The sequence below is a fragment of the Pseudochaenichthys georgianus genome, chromosome 5, assembly GCF_902827115.2.
Source record: "Pseudochaenichthys georgianus chromosome 5, fPseGeo1.2, whole genome shotgun sequence".
Lineage (NCBI taxonomy): Eukaryota > Metazoa > Chordata > Actinopteri > Perciformes > Channichthyidae > Pseudochaenichthys > Pseudochaenichthys georgianus.
The window spans coordinates 11,944,121-11,951,213 of NC_047507.1; the positions used below are offsets into that span (position 1 = coordinate 11,944,121).

General features: G+C 40.5%; 1 long non-coding RNA gene across 2 annotated transcripts in view; it reads left to right on the plus strand.

Moving 5' to 3' along the window:
* Window positions 1-6,129, plus strand: part of LOC139433849 (uncharacterized) — a 31,396-nt gene extending 25,267 nt beyond the window's left edge. For both annotated transcript variants that reach the window (XR_011643254.1, XR_011643255.1), the window contains exon 3: window positions 5,728-6,129. This is a non-coding gene — a long non-coding RNA (uncharacterized lncRNA). The remainder of the gene's footprint in view (window positions 1-5,727) is intronic.
* Window positions 6,130-7,093: the final 964 nt, after the last annotated feature.

Genomic DNA, 7,093 nt, shown 5'->3' on the forward strand with positions numbered 1-7,093 from the left:
CTCAAGTCTAGTTTCTCCACCTGGAGATATTCTCACTATTTCATTTTTGTCGAGCACAAAGAAAAGAACGTTTTAGTTAAATGTAAGTTGTGTCCTGGCGGGTCAAAGAGCCTATCTACTGCCCAAACCAGTGATTCAAATCTCTTAAAACATCTGCAAAAACAACATGCTGGGACGAAGCTAGTAGCTAAGACCACAGAGACTCAGCCGACGCCACTCCACCTGCACCTAAGCAACAGCGGCTGGATTTTAACCGAGGGACTGCTAGCCAGGGAAAAGTCGATAAAGCCATTGCACGGTATGTTGTAGAACACATGCAGGCTATTGCTACAGTGGAGTCACCCGCTTTCAGGGAGCTAGTTAGCATGATAGCATGTCCGGGCGGCACACGGCATATGAAACGGAAAACTTTTTCCAACTACCTGGAGAAAGAATATACAAAAAGGGAAAGCCAGCTAATATCGATGCAATCCAGATTGCATATAATGCATGTCAAGTTGATCAACAGATTGTATTATTCTCCAATGCAATAACAGTACTGAAATGAAGGCTAAGGGCATTAATATAATGGGAGCCCTTTTTTAAGTAACTAAAACGTTACTTTTCACAGTAACGCATTACTTTTTGGTGTAAGTAATCAGTAAAGTAACTGAGTTACTTTTGAAATGAAGTAACTAGTAATGGTAACTAGTTACTGGTTTTCAGTAACTAGCACAACACTGGTGATAAGTATTGGAGAATAGGTTTCTTCTGTTTCTTTACCTATGCTCTACCAGGTAAGTCATTAAGAAAACAGAAAGTCCTATGCGGATGTGACTCTGGGTCACACGCCGATGTGTCCTTGAGCAAGACACTTTGCCACAAATCGCTCCCGTAGGCATGTCTACGGTATTGCAGTGTTTGTAAGTCGCTTTGGATGAAAGCGTCAGTTAAATGACATGTAATGTAATGTGTAAGAAGACACAGAAGACTCACGAATGACCATCTCTTCTCCCACGGACGTTTACACTGTGTGATAAGTATTGCAGAATAGGGTTTGTTTTCTTCTGTTTCTTTACCTATGCTCTACCAGGTAAGTCATTAAGAAAACAGAAAGTCCTATGCGGATGTGACTCTGGGTCACACGCCGATGTGTCCTTGAGCAAGACACTTTAGCACAAATCGCTCCCGTAGGCATGTCTACGGTATTGAAGTGTTTGTAAGTCGCTTTGGATGAAAGCGTCAGTTAAATGACATGTAATGTAATGAGTAAGAAGACACAGAAGACTCACAAATGACCATCTCTTCTCCCATGGACGTTCACACTGTGTGATGAGTATTGGAGAATAGGGTTTGTTTTATTCTGTTTCTTTACCTATGCTCTACCAGGTAAGTCATTAAGAAAACAGAAAGTCCTATGCGGATGTGACTCTGGGTCACACGCCGATGTGTCCTTGAGCAAGACACTTTGCCACAAATCGCTCCCGTAGGCATGTCTACGGTATTGCAGTGTTTGTAAGTCGCTTTGGATGAAAGTGTCAGTAAAATGACATGTAATGTGTAAGAAGACACAGAAGACTCACGAATGACCATCTCTTCTCCCACGGACGTTCACACTGTGTGATAAGTATTGGAGAATAGGGTTTGTTTTCTTCTGTTTCTTTACCTATTCTCTACCAGGTAAGTCATTAAGAAAACAGAAAGTCCTATGCGGATGTCTTACGCATCCGACCTGGAAAACTTTGCAGCCAATCTTATCTGTTACAGTGTATCGTGCACCAGGTCCTTATTCAGAATTCTTATCAGAATTCTCTGAGTTTTTATCAACTTTGGTTCTTAAAACAGACAAAGTAATTATCGTAGGTGACTTTAATATTCATGTTGACGATGATAAAAATAGCCTTACTGTTGCATTTAACTCTATATTAGATTCTGTTGGTTTCTGTCAGAGTGTAAATAAACCAACCCACTGCCATAATCACACTCTCGACCTTGTTCTGACTTATGGTATTGAAATTGAGCAACTATTAGTCGAACCGCATAATCCTGCTCTATCCGACCATTTCTTGGTAACTTTTGAAGTACTATTACTAGACTACAAAGCATTAGTCAAAAGCTCCTGCAGCAGAAACCTATCTGTTAGTGCTATAGCCACATTTAAGGAAGAGATTCCACCAATACTTAACTCGATAGCATGTCTGCATGTAGGGGAGGAAACTTATACAAAATGTACACCACCCCAAATTGATCATGTTGTTGATAGTGCTATAGATGCGCTGCGAATAAAATTAGACTCTGTTGCTCCTTTGAAAAAGAAGAAAATAAAACAACATAGATTAGCTCCATGGCATAATGCCGAAACCCGCAAAATAAAGCAAAAGTCTAGACAACTTGAAAGGATATGGCGTTCCACTAAACTTGAAGAATCTCGTTTAATTTGGCATATTACTCTCAATGAATATAAGAAAGCACTGCGTAAAGCGAGAGCAGCCTACTACTCTTCATTAATAGATGAGAATAAGAATAATGCAAGATTTCTTTTCAGCACTGTAGCCAGGCTGACAGAGAGCCACAGTTCGATTGAGCCTTCTATTCCCATAGCACTCAGTAGTAATCATTTTATGTGCTTTTTTAACGATAAAATTGTTACTCTTAGAAACAAAATTAATGACCTCTTGCCTTTGACCAGTATAGTGTTATCAACAGCTCCCGGAAACATAAGTTCTAATATTACACTAGATAGTAAACTAGAATGCTTTTCAGCCATTAACCTTGAACAATTACATTCAATGATTCTCTCTTCTAAACCATCAACGTGCATGTTAGACCCAATTCCAACTAAGCTGTTGAAGGAAGTTTTTCCATTAATTAGCACTTCTTTATTAAATATTATGAATATGTCTTTATTATCAGGCTATGTTCCACAATCATTCAAAGTAGCAGTGATAAAACCGCTTCTTAAAAAGCACAACCTCGATCCAGAGGTTTTAGCCAACTATAGACCTATTTCTAATCTTCCGTTCCTCTCAAAAATTCTTGAGAAAGCGGTCGCAAAACAGTTGTGTGATTACTTAAAAAACAATGATTTATTTGAAGATTTTCAGTCTGGCTTTAGAACACATCATAGCACAGAGACAGCTCTGGTTAAAGTCACACATGATATTCTAGTAGCCTCGGACAAGGGACTTGTCTCTATTCTTGTTTTGCTCGATCTCAGTGCTGCATTTGATACTATCGACCATGATATCCTATTGCAAAGACTAGAGCACTTAGTTGGCATACAGGGAACTGCTTTAGGCTGGTTTAGGTCCTATCTATCTGAACGCTCTCAGTTTGTACGTGTTAACGATGAATCTTCCACGCAAACCAAAGTTAGCCATGGAGTGCCACAGGGCTCAGTGCTTGGACCTATTTTGTTCACATTATATATGCTTCCGTTAGGCAATATCATAAGGAATCATTCTGTAAACTTTCATTGTTATGCGGATGATACTCAACTATATTTATCAATCAAGCCTGATGAAATTAATCATCTAAATAAAATTCAAGACTGCCTTAAGGACTTAAAAACGTGGATGACCTTAAACTTTTTGATGTTAAACACGACCAAAACTGAAGTTATTGTACTTGGCCCGAAGAATCTACGAAACAAATTATCTAAAGATATACTAACTATGGATGGCATTAATTTGGCCTCCAGTGAGACTATAAGGAATCTTGGTGTTATATTTGATCAGGATTTATCCTTTAATGCCCACATAAAATCAATTTCAAGGACCGCCTACTTCCATCTACGTAACATTGCAAAAATCAGGCATATCTTGCCTCAAAACGATGCAGAGAAACTAGTCCATGCATTTGTTACTTCTAGGCTGGATTATTGTAACTCTTTATTATCAGGGAGTACCAAGAAGTCAGTCAAGTCGCTTCAGCTGATTCAAAATGCTGCGGCTCGTGTACTAACCAGAGTTAGGAAAAGGGACCACATTACTCCTGTTCTGGCTGCCTTACACTGGCTCCCTATAGAACACAGGATAGCATTTAAAATTCTTCTTCTCGCCTACAAAGCCCTTAATGGGCAGGCGCCATCTTACCTTAAAGAACTCATTATACCCTACTGTCCTACTAGGGCATTGCGTTCCAAGAATGCAGGGTTGTTGGTTGTTCCTAGAATCTCTAAAAGTACAATGGGAGCCAGAGCCTTTTCTTATCAAGCTCCACATTTGTGGAATCAGCTTCCAGTTTGTGTTCGGGCGGCAGACACCCTATCCGTTTTTAAGATTGCGCTTAAGACCTTCCTTTTTGATAAAGCTTATAGTTAGGGCTGATTAGATTCAGCCCCTAGTTTTGCTGATATAGGCTTAGTTTGTCGGGGGACATCTTACTTCTTCCTTCTCTCTGTCTATACCTGTGTACTCTCATGTTCCGATTAACCCAGCTTCCCCAAATGTCTTTCATTTTGGTGTCTATATACGCTGGGATCCGGAGTCATGGATGATCCTGCGGTCCTGTGTCCTGGATCGCGAGCGCTGGATCTTGAGTCGTGGCTGTGGTCCTGGATGGATATCCTCGTGGATTCATCTTCCTATTATACACACATGCATTTCCAAACATTTGGACTACCTATGTTGCAAATGTATTATCTTTTCAATTTACACACGGCATCTATTGCACGTATGTCCGTCCTGGGAGAGGGATCCCTCCTCTGTTGCTCTCCCTGAGGTTTCTCCCATTTTTCCCTTTAAACTGGGTTTTCTTTGGAAGTTTTTCCTTGTACGATGTGAGGGTCTAAGGACAGAGGGTGTCGTATTGTCATACTGATATTCTGTATAAACTGTGAAGACCACTGAGACAAATGTAACATTTGTGATATTGGGCTATATAAATAAACATTGATTGATTGATGTGACTCTGGGTCACACGCCGATGTGTCCTTGAGCAAGACACTTTACCACAAATCGCTCCCGTAGGCATGTCTACGGTATTGAAGTGTTTGTAAGTCGCTTTGGATGAAAGCGTCAGTTAAATGACATGTAATGTAATGTGTAAGAAGACACAGAAGACTCACAAATGACCATCTCTTCTCCCACGGACGTTCACACTGTGTGATGAGTATTGGAGATTAGGGTTTGTTTTCTTCTGTTTCTTTACCTATGCTCTACCAGGTAAGTCATTAAGAAAACAGAAAGTCCTATGCGGATGTGACTCTGGGTCACACGCCGATGTGTCCTTGAGCAAGACACTTTGCCACAAATCGCTCCCGTAGGCATGTCTACGGTATTGCAGTGTTTGTAAGTCGCTTTGGATGAAAGCGTCAGTTAAATGACATGTAATGTAATGTGTAAGAAGACACAGAAGACTCACGAATGACCATCTCTTCTCCCACGGACGTTCACACTGTGTGATGAGTATTGGAGAATAGGGTTTGTTTTATTCTATTTCTTTACCTATGCTCTACCAGGTAAGTCATTAAGAAAACAGAAAGTCCTATGCGGATGTGACTCTGGGTCACATGCCGATGTGTCCTTGAGCAAGACACTTTACCACAAATCGCTCCCGTAGGCATGTCTACGGTATTGAAGTGTTTGTAATGTAATGTTCTAAACTGGAAGAACACCAATCTTTTTTTTATTATCAAAAAAGGACGGTAGGTTTCAGTAGACACATGAAGTGTACTGCTGTTTGCATATTTGGGGCGGTTGGAGAACAGGGTTTGTTTGATTCTGTTTCTTTACCTATTCTCGTCAGGACACAGCACAAAGGAAGAAGACAGGAGAAGACGCAGCGGAACAGACAGAAAATATCCAGAGACAAACGGCAGTCCAGTTGAGTGTGAAGCCAAGGACAGAAGAGGGCACAGTTTAGAGCTCTGCCCTTATTTCGTGAGTAACTAGCACTCTCCAACAAAATACCTGAGTTGTCCTTAAAAGACAAGTGACTGTTGTTTGTTTTTAGAGTGGGAGCCAAGCTGGAAGAGCAGACGGTGAGCCTAGAAGTGTTCCCCCCCTCATCGAGTGCCTGGATTTTAAGGAAATTACTTTTAAGCCCTTTTAGCTTGTGAAATTGTTTTAATTGTATTTTAAATATTTTAAATAGTTTTAGTTTTTTGTAAAGTGTTTGTCGAATAATAAATTATTTTAACCTTTTAAACGTTACTAGTTTTGCCCTTGATTGCCCAGTTGCCCTCTTCCTACATTTCTACCCCTCCCCTTCCTTTACATGAACTCCTTTAGTTCAAGTTTGTATTACAATTTCATTACAAGTATTAAAACCAGCCTATACATAATTACCTCCGACAATAAGGTTATGTTTCTCGGTTTCGTTGTAAGTGTGTCAGCTGATAGGAAAACACTTCTGGTATGCTTTTCTATGCCTTGTGGTGGAAGTGTGTATCAGTGGCCAAGGAAGAACATAAATTACTATTTGAATCAGAGGAGGTGTACGGAACAGCGAGATTTGGCATTGGTGGACATCTCTGCCATTGTAGTTATATTTTAAAGCCCAGTAGAATATAACAAGAACAGAAAGTAAATACATAAGACGAAAGGAATAAAGTATTTACAATCTGCTCCATGAGTGCGTACATCCTAAATCTGACAGAAGAGCTTTTTGTCTAAGGTTGTCTTAAACAAGATGGCTATATTCTTAATAGTTCCAAGAAATCTTGCCTAAGTTATGGCAGAAAGTCACCATTGTTAGAGGGCAAACTAACAGTTAATCATAAAAACACATCTTTGATTGTCAGCTTGCATATATCTCCGGGATGTATTCACGTGTGAATGCATGCACATGTGCAAACAAGTGTTTGTGTGATAGTATGCATGCAACCACAATCAAGCTCATGTGTGCATGTGATCTGCATCTGTCTGAGTGTGTTTGATTGTGTGTAAGAGAGCGGGGAGGCGGCAGTATTTGTTTAGCAGCAGGAGGGGGTGGGGTGGGGGGTTGTGGATTGTCTTTTTTCCCTCCTCTTCCCCTGGCAGCATGCCCAAAATCTGCAGGCCGGCGTTGTAGCTGCGCTGTGATATCGGGATGGCAAAGCCCATGATGGATTACAGTCATTGCACAGGCACCCATGCAACACTAATGTGTATATAAGCAGGTGTTAACAGCT